The sequence below is a fragment of the Electrophorus electricus genome, chromosome 15, assembly GCF_041902795.1.
Source record: "Electrophorus electricus isolate QZ-2024a chromosome 15, ASM4190279v1, whole genome shotgun sequence".
Lineage (NCBI taxonomy): Eukaryota > Metazoa > Chordata > Actinopteri > Gymnotiformes > Gymnotidae > Electrophorus > Electrophorus electricus.
The window spans coordinates 21,512,873-21,520,954 of NC_137511.1; the positions used below are offsets into that span (position 1 = coordinate 21,512,873).

The 8,082-nt window shown below is 38.7% G+C and overlaps 1 non-coding gene across 1 annotated transcript; it reads right to left on the minus strand.

The window, feature by feature from the left end:
- Nucleotides 1–5,982: 5,982 nt before the first annotated feature.
- Nucleotides 5,983–6,064, minus strand: trnas-uga (transfer RNA serine (anticodon UGA)). The gene has a single exon. It is a non-coding gene; the product is annotated as a tRNA-Ser (tRNA).
- Between the last annotated feature and the right edge of the window lie 2,018 nt (nt 6,065–8,082).

An 8,082-nucleotide genomic window follows, 5' to 3' on the forward strand; every position in this document is an offset into this window, starting at 1 on the left:
TGTGTTTAGTAAGGAATTTCAGAAATCTAGAATTTAAAATGCTACACTACACATTATCTTCCCTAGATTACTGTTCACACAGATGCCTCTGTAATTCTTAGTGTCGAATTTATCTCCGGATTTAAAGATTGGTGCTCTTAATCCTTGGTTTCAGATTTCAGGGAAAAAACCTCCATTCAGGTTAAACAGTTTTAGAATAGCCAAATGAAATTTAGAGCTTGAAAAATTGATCATTTTATTTAGTACACTGTCAGGCCCACATGCCTTCTTTGATTTTAGTTTGTTAATTTTCTCCTGAAGTTTCTGCTCAGTAATTGAGAAGTCTAATGGTTTTTGATTAGCCAATTGTAGCACCTCCAGTTTTTGCTTTATAGGATTTTGTTGAAGATTTGCATTTGATTCTACTGTCTGGAAGAGAGTTTGGAAATGGTTTGTCCAAATGTCCCCATTTTGTATTTCCAGTTCTTCCTGATCTCTTTTTTAAGTTTATTCCACTTGTCCAAAATTGACCAATTATCTTTTTTTAGGTTTGGTTTTTGATGCACCCTTTTGTTTTAATGTTGGTTTTGCTGGTGTCTTTTCTAAGAACACATTTAGATGTTTTACTGCCAGATTGAGTCTTGTATACTTTGAACACATGTGGTGTCCAGAAAGGCATCTAAAAGTATTTGAATTTAGGCAGTACTGATTTCTTTCTGGAATTGTTCTGTGCTGTTTTGGGCCCATCTGTATGGTCACCTAGTCTTGTACAGCTTACTGGGCTGTGCGAGTGCAGTGTTAGTCTCTGTCCTATTCATGAACACAGCAATCTGGCTGTGATCAGACAGAGGGGTTTGTGGTTTAGCAATGAATGCACTGAGAGAGAAATGGTCTAAATTTGTTATTACATAATCTACTGTACTATTCCCAAGAGGTGAGCACAACATGTATCTTCTTAAGGAGTCCCCCCATGTCCTACCATTGACGACATACAGACCCAGACTTTGACAGAGCTGCAGAAGTTCTTTTCCATTTTTGTTGATTACATTATCATGGTTGTTTCTGTGGGGTTAAAAATAATTGTTATTAATACAAGATAATTTGTTTGTATTCTATTATATAAATTATTTTTTGTACAAATCCATTGCAATATTTGTTTGATGTCACACATCTCAATAGAATTGGGTGGTGTTTTGGTGGCTTCAGCACTGTGGGGCGTGGTCCTGGTACAGATTTGATGATCTGGGGGTGTGGTCAGGCTGATGTTGGGCATGGTTCTGGTACAGAGGCGCTGATGTGGGGTGTGGTCTGGCTGCTGTGAGGCATGGTCCTGGTAAAGAGATGATGATCTGGAGGTGTATTCAGGCTGCTGTGGGGGTTGGTCCTTGTACAATTTGATTTGTTTATTTTATAGAGCTTCCAATATTGCATATATGAACCTGGAGTTTGGTACCCCATTACTCCAAATTCCTACAGTAAAAATGACTATAAATCATGCCATGGGTACAAGAGGACGTCTACTTCAAGAATTTCATACAGGGATCGGATAGCAGTTTGATTTGTGTATTCAAGTAGTGATATATAGTGAACCGAATAGACATTTAAGAGGATTTTGCCATCCCATGACTCCAAAGTCCTACACTAAAAACATTTCAACATCATATTTTGAATATGTTGAAAAGTGTTCCCCAAGAATGAGAGTGAGAAGGATGAGAAATAGCATGGAAATATTTTACACTCAAGTACACAGAATACACTGTAAATTGGTACAATCAATACGCTTTGGCTCTGTAGATGCTTTCGTGTTTAATAATCTGGGTGAGCAAAATTGAAAAAGAAAGCGACATTTGACAGCAAAATAATGTACTTTTCTCAATTTAATTTTTAGCTATTTTCACATGCCAGTATATAATAATAACATATAAACACCCCTTTCCAGATCACTAGAGCAGGCTGGTCTATCATTTTCTATATCTCTGATTTACAACATCATCTTCATTATCTATATACCTAAAACACATGATCTATAATTCTATATGTCCTAATGAGCCAAACTTACAGACCTTGAAATGTTCTAAACCTCCTGGGTGGCTTACATTGCTTTTACAAGTCTCTCATACAAAGGGACCTGAGTTTGTGTCCATCACTAAGTGAACCTAATGGTACACCAAACTTTGAATCCTACATTTAGGTATGTATCAACAATCTAAATTTGTCTCTATGCAAAACTGGAGGTTTCGGTGAAGAACCCTAACCCTAACCCTGTTTGCCATACCAGCTAGCTAGACCATCATAAAAATGTCTTGGAAAAGTCCTCAAAAATGATCGCTAGTGGGAAGCCTGTCTTTGTTAAGTACATGACAAATAAACTGACTGAGCAGAGTACTTTATGCTGGCTAACATATAATAAAAACCCTACTGCAGACCATTTAAGTTGTTATATAATATATATTGTTATATAATATGTTATATAATATTATATATATATATATATATAAGTTGTTGAATGAACTATATCACTGTCTGTTGTGAACTAGTGACAGGTCCTGTGTCGGGTCCTGGTTAAAGGAGTGTTACCAACTGCTTTCAAACCACACTCGAAAAAAGTGGAACAGCAAAGAAAAAATTATATAGAAAACTAAAATCAGCAGTGTTATGCCACTAGTGTTATGGAAAACAATGATAATACTTTAGTGTTATGGAAAACTGAGTGAAGTGAACGATGGATATGACCTGTACAGATCAGTCATGACCAAGCGGAGGCACTCTGTGGCACCTGCTTCACCAGCCCAGAAAAACATCAACAAAGACACCAAACTGCTCCAGGACATCAAGCTGGCAGAGTGGAGAAACTTCATGTCTGGTTTCACAGCACTTCACTGGGATGCTAAACAAGGAAACAGCGAAATGATGCGCAAGATCCTTTTTCTTTCACAGCAAGGTAGGCCAGGGGTTGATGTAAACACCAAGAGCTACGAGGGCTACACCCCACTACACATCGCTGCTATTCACAGGCCCGAATCAGTCCTGAGTGTTCTGGTGCGTGATTATGGTGCCAACTGCAACATACGTGACAACAGTGGCAAAAAGCCCTATCACTACCTACACAAGGACACCTCACCCAAGGTGAGAGAGATGCTCGGAGACCCTCACGCTGGGAATTACAAGCCCTCAAGCCATGAGCATCACTTTTCTGATCTGCCCAAAAGGTTCAGCACTTTGAGTAAACTATTTCAGTCCAAGCACTGAAACACACTCAGATGCAGACCAAGATTCCACTCAGCCTTGCAGCAGATAGACTATACATTCAGCATAGACTATACATTCATTTCCAGAATGTTCCCCTACAATTAATGAACTTCCCCATTGAAATAGCATATTCTCAAACAGACATTTTCTCTAACTTGTCTTTCACTCTGATTTTGATTCTGTGACAAGAACCTTAAGATGTGAATTAACTAATTTGCACATTGTATGTGTATTCAAGAGCATGAGTGTGTGTATATAGAGTAAGGAATAGACATTTAAGAGGATTTTTCCATCCCATTACTCCAAATTTCTACAGTAGAAATGACTGCAAATCACATCATGGGTAGAAGAGTACGTGAACTTCCAGAATCTACTGAAGTGATCTGATAACAATTTGATTTGTGTATTTTATAAAGCTTCAAGTAGTGATAAATATTGAACCAAGTAGACATTTAAGAGTATTTTACCATCCTACTACCTTTTCAGAAGTGCACAATTTTCTTTCATGCACAGTGGATCTGCAAGAATTATGCTGAAAATAAGATCTAACCCAGTTTGCAATTTTCCTATACTCATGATGTTGGCCACATAAAGAACTGAGCTCTGACCCACAAGAAAAAGTGAATGATGCCCAAATCTGGCCAATAATCTGAACAAATCTGTATCATAACACAGTCAAACTTCCAAAAGGAGTGAGCCAAGTGCAAATGAACCTTTCTGTGCCTCACACAGCAATGTAGTCTAGGTGACACACAGGTATATGCCGTATTTTGCATTTGTACAAGAATTTGAAAAGAAATACACCGACATTGTAAAAAGCACACTGACAATGTTAAAAGAGGAGAATGAAGACTGGGTCAACATCACCAGAATATGTTTAAAAACCTTTTTGTTGCAGTTAAACTGATCCAGAATATTTCAAAACCTGTGAAGGAGTAAATCTCAGTCAGTATCTTTAAATAAACATCTGCCAGTCGTCATTAATGTAGATTAGATTAGATTTTTCTACATAGATGAATAAATACAATAGCACAATGACTTGAAGGGTAGTACTTGGTAACTGTCCATCTTGAATTTGGATTGTATTTATTCATTTGTGACTTGTCTCGGGACTTGAGTGTAAAGTCTTGAGATGTACTTGTTACATTCACATTGTAACAGTGGCGACATTATCTCTAAGCAGACATGACAAAACATGCATACCATCAAGGCCAAGACTGAAGAGCATGGAAAGATTTTGTCAATTTCATAAACTACATCAAATGCTTTGCTGGTGTCAAATATTGTAACGACATTAAATATGGTGACTTGACAATTACGTGAAGGGTAGTGCTTGATAACTGTCCATCTTGACTTTGGATTGTACATTTTCTCTCTTGACTTGTCTCGGGACTACAGTGTCAATTCTTGAGATGTATTTGTTACATTTACATTTACATTTACGGCATTTAGCAGACACCCTTATCCAGTGCAACTTACAAAAGTGCTTTGTCATTTACTCATAGAATACACCCTAGCCATTACAGTAGGTTAGAGTTCAATATACCAATGATCTAGAATACTGTAGAAATAGAGGGATCACTGCTGTTGCCAAGAAGTACAAAATGCATAAGGTCTATCTTAAACAATGATAAGTACAATAAACAATAAGTACTAAAGTTTGTTAGACAACATCAGAATAATAAATAATACCCTACAATAAGTGCTAATTTACTTAGTCAATATAGGAGCAGGGTCATTTGTCATTTAAATATTCCATGAATAGATGGGTCTTTAGTCTGTGGTTGAAGACTTCAAGGAACTCTGCTGTCAGGACAGCAAGTGGAAGTTCATTTCACCATCTGTGAGCCAGGACAGAAAAGAGTCTCAATGCTCGTCTTCCATGAGACTTGGAGCATGGAATTTCAAGCCGAGCCATACTTGAGGTTTGAAGCACTTGAGGTACGAATCGGGCTTTGACAAATTGACTCCCTGTATCAAAGGGCTGGCCCATTTTTGGCTTTGTAGGTGAGCATCAAGATTTTAAATCTGATGTGTGCAGCTACTGGAAGCAAACGAAGGGAGCGCAGCAGCAGGGTAATGTGTGAACTTTGGAAGAATGAAGACGAGTCATGCTGCTGCTACTACTGCTGTTACTTGCAAGTACATCATCTTGTTAGTGACTTTTGGTGGGTGGGCACTGGAGTAAACAGTGTAATAAATAAAGTGTTATAGTTAAAGAGAAAAGATGGTGCTGTCCCTGGAATGCTGGTACAAGAAAAGCATAGGCAAACACCACTGCAATTTGCATGTGAGAAATAGTCTTCCAGAATTTTCACTGAGCTAAGATGAATGTCCAATAGTTGAAGAGTTTTTACATGCCCTTGACATCACGGAGGTAAGAAGGATGTGCTTTCTTCACTACATGAAACAAGACACTGCTATGTGGCAGGTAGATCGTTCAGGAAAGGGTCTGGGAGTGCAAGCTCTCCACACTGGTGGCATGATGTCTCTGCAGAAATCACTTCAAATAAGCAACTAAATTCTCTATTCTGCAAGAGAGCACATTGGAGCTTGACACTAACACATTAATCCCTGGGTCATCACAACTTATCGACAAAGCAGCTATTTCTGCTTCAATTCCTAGGACTCCTACAGTTTCACTGGCACAAAGTTGCAAACGGAATGGCAAGCATGTGCAAAAGGAGAACTACATGACACTGTGAATTTATTCTTCCAGCAAAGCCATCAGGAGAGAAACATCTGATTCCATCACGCTGCAAGCAGGAGTCGAACCTGCGCGGGGAACCCCCATTGGATTTCAAGTCCAACGCCTTAACCTCTCGGCCATCGCAGGTGTTATATGCTTTGGGCACTTTGGGGTTAAGTCTTAGGACTTCTTCAAGCTCAATTATGAGTGCCCATATATCATTGACTCAGGACTGCAAATGGCCTGAGATGCAAATTCAAAGACAGTAATCTCCCGAATGGTCTACTCATTATTTTAGCAAACTAATGTCAATTCCAGGTGAACAGGTGCCCAAAAGCTTATCAGAGTATTAGAGTGATCCGCTACTTAAAACACTACCGTGGCCTCCAAGGTTTCCCACGTGAAGACGTGGGATGGCTCAAGGTGGCTAAGCATTTTTGCATGAACACTCTTTTTGTTTTTAAAAAATCACACCTAGCTGATGAAGGTGTCATGTAAAGCATTCACTGGAATGTACATGTGAGCAGAAATCTAAGTCAACAAAGTTGAAAATTGCACATTGGAAATAGAGTAGTGCAGGATATCGCTTGACCTAAGTTCAATGTTGACTAGACATTGCAGCTCAGTACATTAATTTGCAATAGAATAATCAGACATATTGCAAACAGAGTCAAAGCCAAATTTGATAAAAGTGCTGCATATGACATAACTCATAGTTTAGACCATTCTCGTGTTTATCACACAGGGATAGCCAAAATGCTTTGAATATTTTGCATTTTTACAAGAATTCAAAAAGAAATACAAATCATAAGCCAGCACACCGGCATTGTTAAAAGAGGAAAATGAAGACTGGGTCAACATCACCAGAATTTGTTTAAAAAACTTTCTGTTGTAGGCACATTGATCCAAAATACTTCAAAACCTGTGGGATGCGTACATCTCAGTCAGTTTCTTTTAACACACATGCATCTGTCCTTGTTAGTATAGTAAATAGTATCTCTGCCTCTCAGGCAGAAATTCTTGGGTTGATTCCCCGACAGGGAGTCTTCCTATTCTTAGTGCACTGCAGACAAACTGGTGACTTGGCACCATTTTTAGGAATGATAACATCGAATCCTACACCCACAGTTGCTCTTGATTTTTCTACATAGATGAATCAAGACACTAGCACATTGTGGATCAATAATTTGGTAAAGCACCTGGGAGAGAATTTGGTGCCCAGTGGCGACATTATCTCTAAGCAGACATGACAAAACATGCATACCATCAAGGCCAAGACTGAAGAGCATGAAAAGATTTTGTCAATTTCATAAACTACATCAAATGCTTTGCTGGTGTCAAATATTGTAACGACATTAAACATGGTGACTTGACAATTACGTGAAGGGTAGTGCTTGGTAACTGTCCATCTTGACTTTGGATTATACATTTTCACTCTTGACTTGTCTCGGGACTACAGTTTCAAGTCTTGAGATGTATTTGTTACATTTACAATTTATATTTAAGGCATTTAGCAGACACTTTTATCCAGTGTGACTTACAAAAGGGTTTTATCATTTACTCATAGAATACACCCTAGCCATTACAGTAGGTTAGAGTCCAATATCCCAATGATCTAGAATACTGTAGAAATAAAAGGATCACTGCTGTTACCTAGAAGTACAAAATGCATAAGGACTAAAGTTTGTTAGACAACATCAGTGTAATAAATAATACCCTACAATAAGTGTTAATTTAGTTATTCAATATAGGAGCAGGGTCATTTGTCAGATTCCATGAATAGATGGGTCTTTAGTCTGTGTTTGAAGACTGCAAGGAACTCTGCTGTCAGGACAGCAAGTGGAAGTTCATTTCACCATCTGTGAGTCTAAATGCTTGTCTTCCATGAGACTTAGAGCATGGAATTTCAAGCCGAGCCATTCTTGAGGTTCAAGGCCCTTGAGGTATGAATCGGGCTTTGACCACTGACTCAATATATCAAGGGCCTGGCCCATTTTTGGCTTTGTAGGGGAGCATCAAGATTTTAAATCTGATGTGTGCAGCTACTGGAAGCAAACGAAGGGAGCGCAGCAGCAGGGTAACACGTGTGAACTTTGGAAGATTGAAGACGAGTCATGCTGCTGCTACTACTGCTGTTACTTGCAAGTACATCATCTTGTTGGTGA